Consider the following 14,781-nt stretch of genomic DNA (forward strand, 5'->3'; position numbering starts at 1 on the left):
TGCACCTTGGCACAGAGACCTCATTTCACAATACAGCGGTCAAAAAACTTAGAAGTATCACAGTTCCAAAAATAAAATAATCTTCTGCCTTGTTTCTCCTCCACATTCATGCTCAAGCCATACTAGAAAATGGGGAAGTTCCAGCTTGTTCTGGTTACTGTGTTTCAGAGTTTGGCATGTAATCACATCTCAGCTATGATCTCAGCAACGGTTTCTATAAATACAAATATCCCAGCAATATGATAGCTCAGAAGCACACAGACAAACACTGATTTGCACGTGTAGATGGGTTCAGGCGAGACACTACAGGATGGATTGGAGACACAACCTGCCCGCAGAGTCCTCCTTGGCCTTCATAAGCCAAAGGGGCAAGAGTCTCCAATAGACCCAGTGCCTCGCACACCAGCCACTGACTCCACATGTCAGATTTGCGCAAGCTCTTCTGCAGACAGCAAACATGCAAATCATCTCTGCTATGACCTGATTTCCCTGGTCCACCTTGCAACGAAGCACGAGGTAGGTCCACCTTGCAACAAAGCATGAGGTAGCTGGCCGTGGGAAGAAGTCCTTGTCTCAGACGTACTCCACCACTCGGGAGAGCCCTGCTGCCCACAAATGTCTCAACTTTCCAAGAGAAGAAAAGAGCTCGGAGGGATCTGTGCTGCAATGAGGGGTCACTTCCTTAGTGGAAGATGCCTGCTGCTGCTAATTCTTAAGATTTCCTTTTATAGATCAGGTAAATTGCAGCTTGCCAGTGGGAGTCAAACAGATTTTCACAGAAATTTGGTGACATTCAATGAAAAGATATTAGTGTGTGTAATGAGAAAATACCTAATTCTCCCAAAGAAGGTTTTATGCCCACAAGTGCATCTAGAATAACCTGGAAGGATTAGATTATAGCTAGTAATGCCATACAGGACTTTAAAGGAGATTAACTCAGGAGTTTTGTTATTAAAGGTGTACTGTTCATGATTCTAACCCCACTATAGTAATAGATACTAAATAGTAATAAAAAAGGTTCACAGCCTTGAGCTGCACTATAAGACAAGTTGGACACATTGGTGGATGTTCCAATAAAAAAGGTCTCGATAAATGACAGACGAAATAGCCTTCTTCTTCAGTCCCCAGCCCACCTTATTTGCTCTCTAATATTATTTGCCCTCACAAAATCCTGTTATTGTCTTTCCCCTAGTTTTGATAGCAAAATGATGATTCTTTCCAAGCAACAAGGCTGAATCCTCATCTCTTGTGAACTGACCCAGCTTTGTCAGCTAATGGGACTACACTGGCTTACATCAGCTGCGAATCTCGTTGCCCCCATGCTTCACGTGGAACAGACTCCTAAAGATTATCATTTAGCTTTAAGACTGTCATGTTTTCATTGTAGAGAAATCACCCTAAAAGCATTTTTTCCTGTGCAGTTTTTAAGAATCCAATCCTCCCTTGTAGCTTAAGAACAAACAATTCCCTGATTACCACCAACTGAGTCAAGGCCAACGTGAGAAATTTGTATTTACTTCCTGATAACATAATCCATATTCCACAGTATTTGCCATGTCAAATATACTCCCATGTAATACAGCGGTGTTAATGGTGCAGAGTAAAATCACAAGCTGGTTCGAAATGCAGAGATTTTGGAGGAAATCATGCCAAATCACATAATGCAGCTCCATAATCATTTGACAAAAAGGGATCTGTTGATCCGATTATTATTTTGGTTGCATGTCCTTAACAAAATGCAGCAGTTACCAGTTCTTCCAAAGCATTTGGGCCACAGATGTGACCACAGAGAGGTGGCCTTTATTGGGAAAGCTTCTTCGTTACCCCGTGCACAGCCTGAACTCCTCAGATGTTGGGACTAGCAATGGGATGAGACATAGGATCAGTCTTCATCTGCTCTAAACTGCAGTAGCTTCACTGAAATCATTGCAACAATGATTACAAACTAGCAGGTAGGAAATGGAGAGCTCTGATACAGGAATATAAATGTATCATTGAAAAAGACTGTGACCAATAAAGTCAAAGAAAGTAAGAAGGAAGTCTGTATTATTTACCAAGATCAAACACAAATATTCCTTATCAGTTAGCTTTAGTGCAATATATTATTTGTTAAACTGCCGTTCATGGTTCAGAATATGGGGGGTTTTTTACTTGGTAAACTTTTGCAGTTTTAAACCAGGAAAGAAGCAGTGGTCACATCTTATGGTGGCAACTTCAGGAAACTACCAGCTCCTTAAATTTCCAAGGGGAAATCCTGAAATACTAATATAGAATTTAATTTGTAAAGAATTCTCGAAAGCTAACATAGCACCAGGGAAATCTTGCTTAGCATGGTCTTAAAAAAAACAATCCCTTTTCATGAGATTGCAAGTTGGCTCAAAGAATGTAACTGTATTGATAAAATAATATAACTTCTCGACGGAATTTGATTTCATCCTGTGAAGCAGTCTAGTACAGAAAGAAATGAGTGTTATACAACATTGATGGTGCCCATATGAACCAGGCTTTAATCTATTTAACTGCTAAATCCTCAAATCAACACCAAATGATTCAGCAGTTCCAGCCTGATCTCAGCCCAGTACTACTGGATTAACCAATGAGGTGAAGAAAAATATTAAATCACTGACAACAACATTTGCAGAAGACTCAAAAATGAGCTGAGTACTAAATAGCACAGGGGTCAGGTCAGATATGCAGACAAATTTATGCAGCTCCAGAACTAGATTTGTTTAAAGTATTGGTTTAAAAAGAAAGCTACAGCCAAATGCAAGTTTACACCTTTGTGAAAAAAAGACTGGGAGGCAACACTTTGAGATGTTACCTAAAATAGCTAAAGAAAAGGTTGAATAAAATGCCACAGTTGGAACACGTTCTCTCTCTGAAGTGAGATCAATTTGGATAAGGAAGAAGGGGCACATTTTTCACCATGTGTTCCCCAACATAATTTACAGCAGCCAAAATAATGTGCTCCTCTTGATTATAACAGCTATTAACAGCCAAGGCATCCAATATGACCACTGGGAAGCACTGCACAGTACAGAAGCTGTAGCCTTGTCTTCTCTGCCCACAGGCTTCTGGATCACTCACAAGCCACCCGGAGGTCCTAGTGATGATGATAACTTGATTTGTGCATTGATGACAACTTCCTCACTTCAATAGGTGACTGAGGAGCCAAGGAGGAGAGGATCTCTGCTGTATGTCATACCTACAAACAAGGAAGAACTGGTTGGACATGTGAAAGTCCAGGGCAGCCTTGGCCGCAGTGACTGCAAGATGGTGGAGTTCAGGAACCTGCAAGGAGGGAGCAGGGCAAAAAGCAGGATCACAACCCTGGACTTCAGGAGAGCAGACTTTAGACTGTTCACAGACCTGCTTGGAAGAATCCCATGGGTTACAGCCCTGGAGAGAAGAGGGGTCCAAGAGAGCTGGCTGATATTCAAGGATCATTTTCTCCAAGCTCAAGAATGGTCCATCCCAGCAAGCAGAAAACCAAGCAAAGGTGGCAAGAGATCTGCATGGATGAACAAGGAGCTCCTAACTAAACTCAAACATAAAAGGCAAGTGTACAGGAGATGGAAGCAGGGACAGGTGACCCCAGAGGAATATAGAGATACTGTCTGAGCGTGCAGGGAGTACACAGGGAAAATCTGGAGTAATGAAGACTTACCCTCAGAGGAAGAGAATCAGGCTAGGGAACACTTAAACAAACTGGATACACACAGTCCCATGGAACCTGATGGGATGCACCCACAAGTGCTGAGGAAGCTGGCTGATGTCATTGCAAAGCCACTCTTGATTATCTTTGAAAGGTCATGGTGATCAGGAGAGGTGCCTGAGGACTGGAAGAAAGCAAATGTCACACCTCTCTTCAAGAAGGAGGATCTGTGGAACTGCAGGCTGGTCAGTAAGGGAAGGTAATGGAGCAACTAATCCTGGATACTATTTCCAGACATGTAAGGGACAGGAAGGTTATGGGGAGTAGTCAGTATGGATTTACAAATGGGAAATAGTGCTAAACCAACCTGATAGCCTCGTATGATGAGATGACTACCTTGGCGGATGAGGGGAGAGCAGTGGATGCTGTCTACCTTGACTTTAGTAAGGCTTTCAACACTGTCCATGACATCCTCATAGATAAGCTGATGAAGTGAAGGCTAGATAAATGGACAGTGGGGTGGACTGAAAATTGGCTTAAGTGTCAGGCTCAGAGGGTTGTGATCAGCTGCACAAAGTCCAGCTGGAGAGCAGTCACTAGTGCTGTCCCCAAGGGGTCGATAATGGGGCCAATACTGTTAAACACTTTCATTAACAACTTGGATGATGGGACCGAATATACCCTCAGCAAATTTGCAGATCATAAAAAACTGGGAGGAGTGGCCGATACACCAGAGGGCTGTGCTGCCATTCAGAGGGACCTCCACAGGCTGGAGAGTTGGGCAGAGAGGAACCTCATCAAGTTCAACAACAGGAAGTGCGGAGTCCTGCATCTAGGGAGGAATAACCCCACACACCAATATGGGCTGGGGGCTGACCTGCTGGAAAGCAGCTCTGTGGAGAAGGACCTGGGAGTCCTGGTGGACAAGTTCACCATGAGCCAGCAACCTGCCCTTGTGTCCAAGAAGGCCAGTGGTATCTTGGGTTGCATTAGGAAGAGCGTTGCCAGCAGGTTGAGGCAGGTGATCCTTTCCCTCTACTCAGCACTGGTGAGGCCATATATGGAGCACTGTGCCCAATTCTGGGCTCCCCAGTACAAGACAGACATGGATTTACTGGAGCAAGTCCAGTGAAAGGCCACAAAGATTGATGAAGGGACTGGAGTATCTTTCATGAGAGAGCTGGGACAGTTCAGGCTGGAGAAAAGGGTCAGGGTAGGTCTTATCAATGTTTATAAATATCTGAAGGGAAGGTGTAAAGAGGATGGGGCCAGACTCTTGTCAGTAGTGCCCAGTGACAGGATGAGGGGCAACAGGCACAAATGGAAACACAGGAAGTTCTACTTGAACATGAGAAAACACCTCTTTACTGTGAGGATAACAGAGAACTGGAAGAGGTTGCCCAGAGAGCTTGTGGAGTCACCATCCTTGGAGATATTCCACACCCGACTGGACACAGTCCTGGACGACAACCTGCTGTAGGTGACCCTGCTTGAGCAGGGGGGTGTCGACCAGATGATCTCCAGAGGTCCCTTCCAACCCCAACTATTCTGTGACTCTGTGACTCAACAGGTGGCAGTGACATACTCAGTTTTTAGGCACAGATCCAGAGGGGAGCAGAAGAGGGGTAAGCCATGAAATGTGTGTCTGCAATAAAAAGGGAATTATTTTAGCGGAGGCCCATTCTTCAGTACATGACCAGGGTGAGCTGCAATGCAGTGTCTCACCAGTTTCGTGCCTCACAGGAAGACTGCCAAATGCTGGGCCTTGTGGCATGACACAATACAAAGCGGACCCTGACCTTTTCCAGGTCATACATTTAACTCAGCGCACAAAAGCCTTTGGCTACAATAAAATTATTAACCCCACAGAAAATCTATTATTGGAAACCAGGGCTCAAAGATATGAGGTACAGATGGATTTTTGTTTGGCTGCTTGTTTTGTGAACCCTGAGGGCTGAGCAACAGAGAAGCAGAGGGGGATTTACCATAGGTAACTCACCTTATCAGTGCACGAGAAAATACATGTTGAAATTCTGGTGGAGAAGATCAGGAAAGATACAATTTCTTTTGCCTTCAAAACCTCAACAGTTGAAAAGGAAAAGTCCTTGAAATTTGCCATCCACATAGTCTAGCAAAAAAAAGTAAAACTACAAAATTGATAAAGACACATAGGAATCATATTGTCCTGGTTATACCCTGCCAGCCTTGCTCAGCGAGGCGCTGGCTATTTGGGATAGCAATATACAGTAACCTGGGATGTTTTGCTGTTAACAGGAACTACAGCTGCACGAAACTGTAATTACAGAAATATTACACACGGGTCTGATTTTCAAATGTGTCCCATTCTGCTCAATTCCTACGGAAATCTATAAGCATTGCAGGCTCACAGCCCCTCAGAAAATCAGGCACTGTGTATCCATCCAGCAACACCTGCATTTTTTAATATTTTTTTCTTGTAATAAAGATGCATAGCAATGACGAACGCAGCAAAGGAAGACGCAAAGGAGCAAAATTATGTGTTGGAGAACAAGTCACCATAGCCAGACAAGGCAGGAATGAAGTAGCTGAGGCACCTGCTGAGCTTATCAGAGGCAGTAAGAACATGAACCCTTTATTAGGCATATACAGATTAAGTTAAATGTCTAACCAAAATGCCCAAGTATGACAGACTAACCTATACCTCATTTATACTCTTCTTCTGCTGATTCAGTAAGTGAGCTGCAGTTTGGGTTTTTGAATTGGGGAACTTAAATGCTATGTGAAAAATGAACAAGACTGTCCATTCAGTGAGGCTGCGTTCATTCTGACACAACTCTCCACCAACACCAGCAAATTCAGACTGGAATAAAACTGATGTCATGAAATCAGACCAAATGTATTTTGCCTAGCAACTGAATGGCACAGACTGGTGATACTTCTTAATTCTTTGGCTGCTGAAATTCCAGTGTGGAATTTCTTTAGAAATTAATGAACAGTTTGGTTGCAGGATTGGGGCCACTTCAGAAAACACAGAGCATGTGCATTGGTAGTGCAGTACAAGCTGGCAGCTGTAATATATTTTCTCTCACTGGAAAAAATATGCTATTAAATGATCAAAAAATTTTGTACAACACACGTCACCATTATATCAGTATCTATCCAGAGGCTTAAAAACACACAGACAACATCACTGGGAACCATTCTTCTCCATGCAAGGACTCTTTCCATTATGTTTTCCCTTCCTCGGGGAGGTAAGAACTACATGTTGGGAGAAGGACGTTTGACCAAATTACCCTATTTATTCATGGCCCTTCCTTAATAACAATGATAATAATAAATCCTGTGGGAGCAACACAACTAATTCATGTGCAGATCTGCAAACAGGCAATTTGCAAACTAATTGCGCTTCCCCCCCCCCCACCTCCGCAATATGCTGCGCAGACGGGTTGGCCGAACACTGGCTCCACATACTTTTTGTCCGTGAGGGCTGCGATAAGAGGCAGTTGAAATGCTTTTTGGGCAGACAATGGGCTTGCTCAAGTGTGCGACTATTTCGGAGGGAAGCTATCCCGCCCACCCCGGGTGGTGAAGGTTTGTTCTGCCTGCGTCCAGCTGCTGTACCCTGCCAGGAAAATGCAGAGGCCATGTGCGGGACAAAACAGTTTTGCCTTATTGCTTCTCCAGCTCAGTAGGACGCAAAAAATGGCAGCACCATATGGGCCTCAGGGGATTTCAGTGATTTAACAAACATTAGATTCTCCATAACAGAACGGCAATATTTTGGTACGTAGATCACCCATGTAACGAAATTAAATTCCCTAGATGGTGAGGGCCGGTATGCTAATTGGCTTGCCCTGTGGCTTTTCTATGCAGCTCCTCGAGAAACAGATTGGCCCATTTTTCAGGCAACTGACTGTTAATTGGACTAACGAATAGCAGGCTGGTGGGGCTGATCATCTCGCTTGGTAAATGCAAACCCTGGTTATTCATGAAGACAAGTGAGAGGTGAAGTGGCTTTTGCAGGAGGCGGGCAGACGGGCAGGTGCTGGGTCAAGCGAAACTCGTTTTTCATCCCCTTACGTTGGGACCACAAGTGAAGGTTTAGCATCCGATTCAGCTGCCTGGCTGGGATGCTGTGCTCTCCAAATGGCTGAATCTCCTGTGAGAAGGGCTTCCCTCAGGGATGCAGAAGGCCAGCCAGTACCTTTATTAAGCAGGCAGCTGCAGATCTGATTCTCTGGCTTTTTGGTCCCTAACCCAGGCAACCTCTGCTGTCTTTGGGAAAGTCATTTTGAGCATGGCTTGGCTGTGCTTTGCTTCCCTGATGGGCTGGAGAGAACAGCTCAAGGGGCAGGTGGTGGCTGCTAGAGGCCAGGTCAAACTATTCACCAAAGCTATGCTCAGAAAAATTTACGTACGGGTCCCTTTAGGGTACTTCAATTACACTTCTGCAACTGATGAGCTCTCTGAGTTCATTAGCTGAACCAAAAAATAACACTTATAAATTGACAGTTATCCAGAACTTTTCAAGCTTTATATTATTTTAGCAACGAACATATCTTTTTAATACACTACCTTTCTGATCAATCATAGTTATAAACTCCTCTAAAATGTAGAAATTTTTTCAGTTTCTTATTCTCCAACAAAGTGCATAGCTTTAGTTTCAAGTTGCGCACAAATGTGGCTGAAACCAGCACATGGGTGCCTCACGTCAAAAGTAATTTCTGAAAATCTCAGTTACAGCATAATCCTTCTGTGTCGTGATATTAAAATAACTGAGCCCAGATGAGAGACTAATGTAACTAGGAAGTTTAAACAACCACATTTTATTAAAGAAATCAGGCTGTATAGTTGTAAGATTATATTTTGCCAGCATACACTTATTTTCATCACAGGATAATAGATTATGTTAGAAGATAGGGAGGTAGCTCCATTTACTGAGAAAAATGTGATGCAGAAGAGAATACAGTCTGTATTCAAAAGCAATTAATGATTTTTGGTGTCCACACTTCCAGACACCCAACCTGGGTGCTCCCAAAGGCCCAGTGCTCAAAGGGCAGAGAGAATGTTTTTGGAAAAAGAGGTCTTTTAAAGTGCGTCAGATTGAATAAGAAGAGATTTCTGGTGTTTGCTTCTCTGAACCGATTATAACTATTCATCTAGGTAGCTCTGCGTTCACTCTACAATCTGAGCACTTTATAACCAGCAGCCTATTTATCACTGGGGCATCAGGAAATATATTCATTTCATAGAAACTACAACACTGTAATTTAGTTTGCTTGTCCAAGAAAGCTTAGAAATCCTGGAGAACATTCCTTCTCCAGCTCCTGAGGCATAAATGACTGAAGGTCAACAACAGGCTGTCACTAATATATATTCATCAGTAGCTGGCCCAAGATGTGAAAAAATAATTGAAAAGATTCCCTTTCTGTCAAGGTGCATGATGTTTATTTCATACCTAAATTTTTGGTATCTCCTAACAAATGAGTGATTCATCATTTTTCAGAGAGGAAAAGTGACTTTCTGGATCATTCCCCTGTATGAGACTCTAAGCATTCATCACTGCTATGCAGAGTCATGCAAAATCATATGGAGAAGCAGGAGCAGAATGTGCAGTGACCTCCTCCTCAAGAGGCACTGGGACACAGAGGTACCCCGAAGATGGCTCACAGGCCACGAGGAGTGGCATTCATCCAAGAAGGGAAAAATATTGCACTCAAATCTAATACAGATGTTTAAATTGAGCATAGCTCTCTGGATACAATGCTGTATTTTTTAAGCTACCCTAAATTAAAATCGGTGTTTCTCTGATGTTTTCCTCTGCAGCTCTGATCAGCAGCTGAGATAAATACAATGACAGCAGCTGTGGGCAGCTATTTAAGTCTCCTTCCTTAAAGCTTAATTAAGGTCAGAGCTAAGAGTGTTAAAAGTTAAAAAGCCAAGGTCTGGCTGATATGACAGCTTCATAGAGCAAACCCACAACACCATGTCTGACTCTTCAGTTGCTTCAGCTCCTCTTGTTCCTTGAGCAAGGCACTGTCGAGCAAAGGCTGTGCCCCAGCACTTGTGCGGTACTGTCAAATTGAAAAGGGCCACTAAGGGTAACGTTTGCTCTTTAATCTGACCCAGTTGCATTTCTGCCTATGAAGAATGAATGTGCATGTAGCTCTTTGGGTCAGATTTAATTTTAAGATTTGATCCTTTGGAGTTTGCATTAGAGAGGAGCCTGAAGCCAGTTTTATTTCCATGTTTCCACTTCTACAAACATCCAGCAATAGAACATTATTAATAGTACAGAAAGACAGACACCTTCAGTTTTTTATTCTTCATTGTTTTAAATCACTCACAGTATGCTTCATATAATAAAATGGAAAATATGAGACACATACGCACAAAATTGATCATGAAATAAAAGCATGAAGACAAATAATCACATGAAAAAGCCAAATAATCATGCAAAACCCACAAATAATCACACAAAAAAACCATAACCAGTATCTACAATCCTCAGGCTAACTGGAAGCTGATTACTAATGGTGTGTCTCACGGGTCAATACTGCCTAAGTCTTCACTGACGACCTGGAAGATGGGATGGAGTGTACTCTCAGCCAGTTTGCAGTCTACAGAGAACTGGCAGGAAGCAGTCAACATGCTGGAGGGAAACTGGGCTGGTTCAGCTTAGAGAAGGGAAGGCAAAAGGGAGACCTTATTGCTGTCTGCCACTACCTAATGCAGCAAATAAATACAGAGTCAGACTCTTCTCAAACACATTCAGCATAAGGAGTGATGGGCGCTAGCTGGAATACAGGAATTTCCTATTAGGTAGCAGGCAAAATATATCACCCTAAGGGTGGTTCAGTCCTGGGACAGGGCCCAGAGCATCTCCGTCCTTGGAGATCCTGAAAACTCAACTCGACCAAGCCTGGAGCAACCTGAGAGAACTCCAAATCTGGCTGCTGCTTTGAGCAGGGGATCCTCAAGAGGTCAGTTAACCTAAATTATTCTACAATTCAAATACAATGCACAAAATGTTTTCTAGAGCCACACTGCTTTTTTTCACCTTTCTGTCATATTTTCCATAATAGCTCTCAAAAGCCTTAAAGAAGAGGTTGGAGTCGTTTTACTGCAGAGGAAGCCGAACAATAAGGCGAGCAAGCACTTTCCCCTCAACTCCGGATGTTCACTGTTGACTCCTCAATTATAACAAGTGCACGTGTAAAAACCTTTATTAACAACAGCCTGGTTAAGGTACAGGCTGTCTATTCAGTTAGACAAACCATGGCCACTAGTTAAGGTAATTACATACATACCTGGACAAACACTTTGCCCACATGCTGGTAAAGCACACATTTTCAACTGCCTAGAAACCCGTCCTTAAAGTGAGACATGAGAGCAATTCCTGAAAGCATGAACAATTCAAAATGATAGCAGATTGTTTTTTCTTTACTTTTCCTCCTCACCCCAGCTCACTTTTTCATTAAAATAAGCTTCCAGGAGCAATATATTGATATCAGATATTCAGCTCAGTGCTATGTGACAGGCCACATGCAAATGCATTTCTCATGAAATTCAGAAAACAATCTATTTATAAAGTGAAAAACACACTGATAACACAGACATGGGAAAAAAAGGGGGAATTTTCCTTAATTAGGTGATATTCTGTGTCCTGTCTATATGAATGAGGACAGAGCAGTGGGAACTGTCTGACAGCAGTGTTGGTGTAACCAGTAGGGTTTGTAGTAGCAGATATTGGGTTTTGAGCCCTGCTCCAAACCTACTCCCCAAGGCCATTCTGCCGGGCTTTGCACCTCATTCTAAAGCATAAAAAGCCAAATACATACTTGCTGGGAGCAGGTGCAATTCCATTAAACTCAGAGGGTTTTTTTTGTTTTTTGTTTTTTGTTTTTAACTCAGTCATTCACCAAATTTCACCATCAGCCTAGATTTCAAGCAATATCTTCTGGACTGAATAACTGCAATGGGGCAGATGTGCAAGGAGAAATAAACCCATTCATAAGACAATGTTTAAATACCAGTGGGGCATGGTAATGCTGTTTCCCAATGCTGGGGCCTAGAAGTATGCCTCAGTTCAGAGCAACTGAAATGCAAAGCACACCAGACTCCTACTCACTGCCCAACTGGTCAAGGGCTTGAATACCTTGCTGTATTTTCTCCCTCATGCTTTTCTTTCTACTGTTACCTGTCTTGCATACCAACATGTATGTGGATGTATCTCCCCGCCTGGAAAAGCAGTAACAACAATTTTACTTTTCTTCGAAAGCAGAATCAGCTCAAGTTTTACTGAAATAGTCCAAGGCATAGGTCAAACACGGAAGGGGCAAAGGGGGAAAATCCAGAAATGGTCCTCCCTTACATCACTGCAGACAACAGGCACACACCTCAGTATAAATAAATAACTACTAAGCCATTTCCATCTATGTTTCTAGTTAGTGCAACCTGTTTAACATATAGACACTTAATATAGGTCAACTATACAGGTCATGAAAAATTTGTGGAGAACTTCAGCCTGCAGGGCATCAAAAAGACCACGTTGAGGCAGCATTTGCAAAGTTACAACTCATTTCTGTGCCTGGCTTGCAAATACCAGGGAGCACCAACAGAGTCCTGCTTGACTTTTCTTATTTTGTGGTACTACAGCTGCTAATGAAAATATTAAAGGCATCCTCCAGGAGATACCCTCCAAGATGCAGTCACAAAACACAGTAGAGCTCATCCAGTAATATCTATTATGCCCTACTATAGCCAGCCTGCAGAGTGAGAACAGAATATCCTCACTTGGTAGAATTCTAGAGCGCATCAGAGTTCAAATTTATTGCCAGGCAATATCTCTAGCTTGAAAAAAGAAGCCTAGAAGACAAAAAGACATATAACTTCAGGCCATAAAAACTGGCAAGTATCATTAGAAAAAAAGAGAGAGCTAAAAAGGCAAAGCAGTTGGTGGGGGAATAAACTGCCAATATGCCAAATGCATGGTTTGATCCTGATTTCTTAAGGAAAGAAGGCTTACGAGATTGGTTTGTCTGCCTGCTGCCCCTCAGAAACTTTTAAACCTGTTACTAGTTCTGCTTACTTACAAACCACAGTATGCACTAAGTCCTGCCTGGCTAGAAGTGTTAGGGGGAAGAAATGGGGAACCACAGTGGAGGGCATCAGAGGAACGGCTGGTGCTACGTGAGGTTTAACACAAATGACAGATCCTTGGCAAAACAAGCTTCATTTCCACTACTCCATGAACAACACAGACTTTTCTGTTGGAAGTTAGCACTAACATAGTTTGTTCTTTGAGATAAAGGGAGAAAATGGATCTTGGACTGGAACCTGAGCTACAGCTTTAATTGTTGTTACCTTTCTTTAGTATTTCCAGAATATTTTTCTTATTAGGTAATACCTACTCCACCTGCCATGGGACATGATTTCCTGGACTGCTGTACATACTTTGTATGTACAATTATGTACAATGTATGCAAATCAACTCCAAAATCTTTAAGCAAAGTATCTCAGTGAGTTACTGTTTTGTAACTTCGATGTGCAATAGTATTAATAATAATATTAGTTAAGTGGGTGGGGAGCATCTGGGATCCAGGACACAGCTGGGGGACTGAGACGAAGAGCAACAGCAGCTGGTAGTAGAGCAACAGGAGCTCTCAGCAGGCAGATGTTCAAAACTGCACAGGTGCAGCCAGGTCCACATAATGCAGCCATGTGCCAAAATAAACACCCGGAGATACATTGTCAGTGGCTTTTTTTTTTCTGCATGCAGATACTGTAACCGCAGGCTGACTATCACCAGCCACACATCAGCTGGTTCAACTTCTGCATGCCTCAGCAATGCTGTAAGGAGACAGAGCACATCACATAATTTGGCATATTTGTATGTCATTACCCAGCTTGCACAACAAATCATACCAATCATGTACAGTTCACAGGTACCCCATGCCAAAACCCTTGCTTTATGTTTACAGCTACAACAGAATCTTGTTACTGTTTGCAATAGTCATGACTGAATTGGTGAAATAACCTTTTTCGTTATACAGTTTCTCAGATTTGTACAATTTATCTTTGATCCCTATTTATTAATTCTCATCTAGCCATTCAAAACACTTTGGTCCTTATAACACTGGAGTGACAAGGATCATTTCTCAAGTAACTAGTTACGAATAAACTGCATTCTGACGCATGATAATATATAATATGCTGAGCTATGAATTTAAACAGACACTATATTGAAAATTGGTTCCAAACCTCAGACTATATGGCTGAGCTAATCCTAGCAAAGGAGTGCAGCACTGTGTGTGTGTATAAGCCACAAGAACAAATGCAAAACCTTTTAAAATATCCATACTCCTTCCCAAAGCCCCTGATGAGGCAAGTTTTTTTGTTTTTTTTTTCCCCAAGAACAGACCAAGGACTGTTCTCCATGCATGTAAATGATGCTTTTCACAGAAGCAAGAGAGTATTACACTTTTTTGGCATCTCTGATACTACCTGCAGCGCAGTTAAAGTACTGTGAGCTGGGTTTATGGACATGTCTATACATAAGGTGCTTCAAATATCAACTATATTGTACCGGTTTGCTCTGGCCCTGGAGCACTCCTTCCTGACCAAATGCTGCTCTCTGCCGGCCACGCCTGCTGCTCCCAGGGCCTCCCTTTCTGCAATCTTTTGCTTAGGATGAAGGGGGGAAAAAATTGCTGAAGAAAACAGTCCTGATATCACACAAGAAAACCTTTTGTCTTTCAGAAAAGTAGTATTTAACTCCCCAGAAGTATTTATGCTTCATTGGAAGAGAAACAGGCTCTTCACAGAAAACACTCCACGTTTTAATGAACTCACCCATGGGTGTATTTTTAAAAGCAAAGGATGAAACTCCTCCAGCACTCTGAGCATCGGGCAACTCACTCCTCGGCGGGGATTTTCAGGGCAGCCCCGAATGGCGGGATTCGGGACGGGGCGGATGCAGCAATAATCGTGAAACTGGGCGGTTTTCACCCGCCGGCGCCTCAGCCTGGGGCGGAGTAAGCCGATGTCGGGGGGCAACTTCGCCGAGACCCTTCCCAAAAGGGGCCCGGCCGGGGGGCTGCTGGGCCGGGGCGGGGGGCTCGGCGGGGGAGGGGCGGGGCTCGGCG

The 14,781-nt window shown here is 43.1% G+C and overlaps 2 long non-coding RNA genes across 2 annotated transcripts; both read right to left on the reverse strand.

Annotated features, from left to right (window-relative positions):
- Nucleotides 1–1,322: 1,322 nt before the first annotated feature.
- On the reverse strand, nucleotides 1,323–6,614 carry LOC135327945 (uncharacterized). The gene is made up of 3 exons (XR_010388607.1): nucleotides 5,655–6,614; nucleotides 3,668–3,839; nucleotides 1,323–3,205 (listed from the first exon to the last, which is right to left on the reverse strand). It is a non-coding gene; the product is annotated as an uncharacterized LOC135327945 (long non-coding RNA).
- Nucleotides 6,615–9,916: 3,302 nt separating this feature from the next.
- Nucleotides 9,917–14,763, reverse strand: LOC112985547 (uncharacterized). Its single transcript, XR_003259773.2, has 2 exons — nucleotides 14,489–14,763; nucleotides 9,917–13,486 (listed from the first exon to the last, which is right to left on the reverse strand). It is a non-coding gene; the product is annotated as an uncharacterized LOC112985547 (long non-coding RNA).
- Nucleotides 14,764–14,781: the final 18 nt, after the last annotated feature.

This window comes from Dromaius novaehollandiae, chromosome 3, assembly GCF_036370855.1.
Source record: "Dromaius novaehollandiae isolate bDroNov1 chromosome 3, bDroNov1.hap1, whole genome shotgun sequence".
Classification (NCBI taxonomy): domain Eukaryota; kingdom Metazoa; phylum Chordata; class Aves; order Casuariiformes; family Dromaiidae; genus Dromaius; species Dromaius novaehollandiae.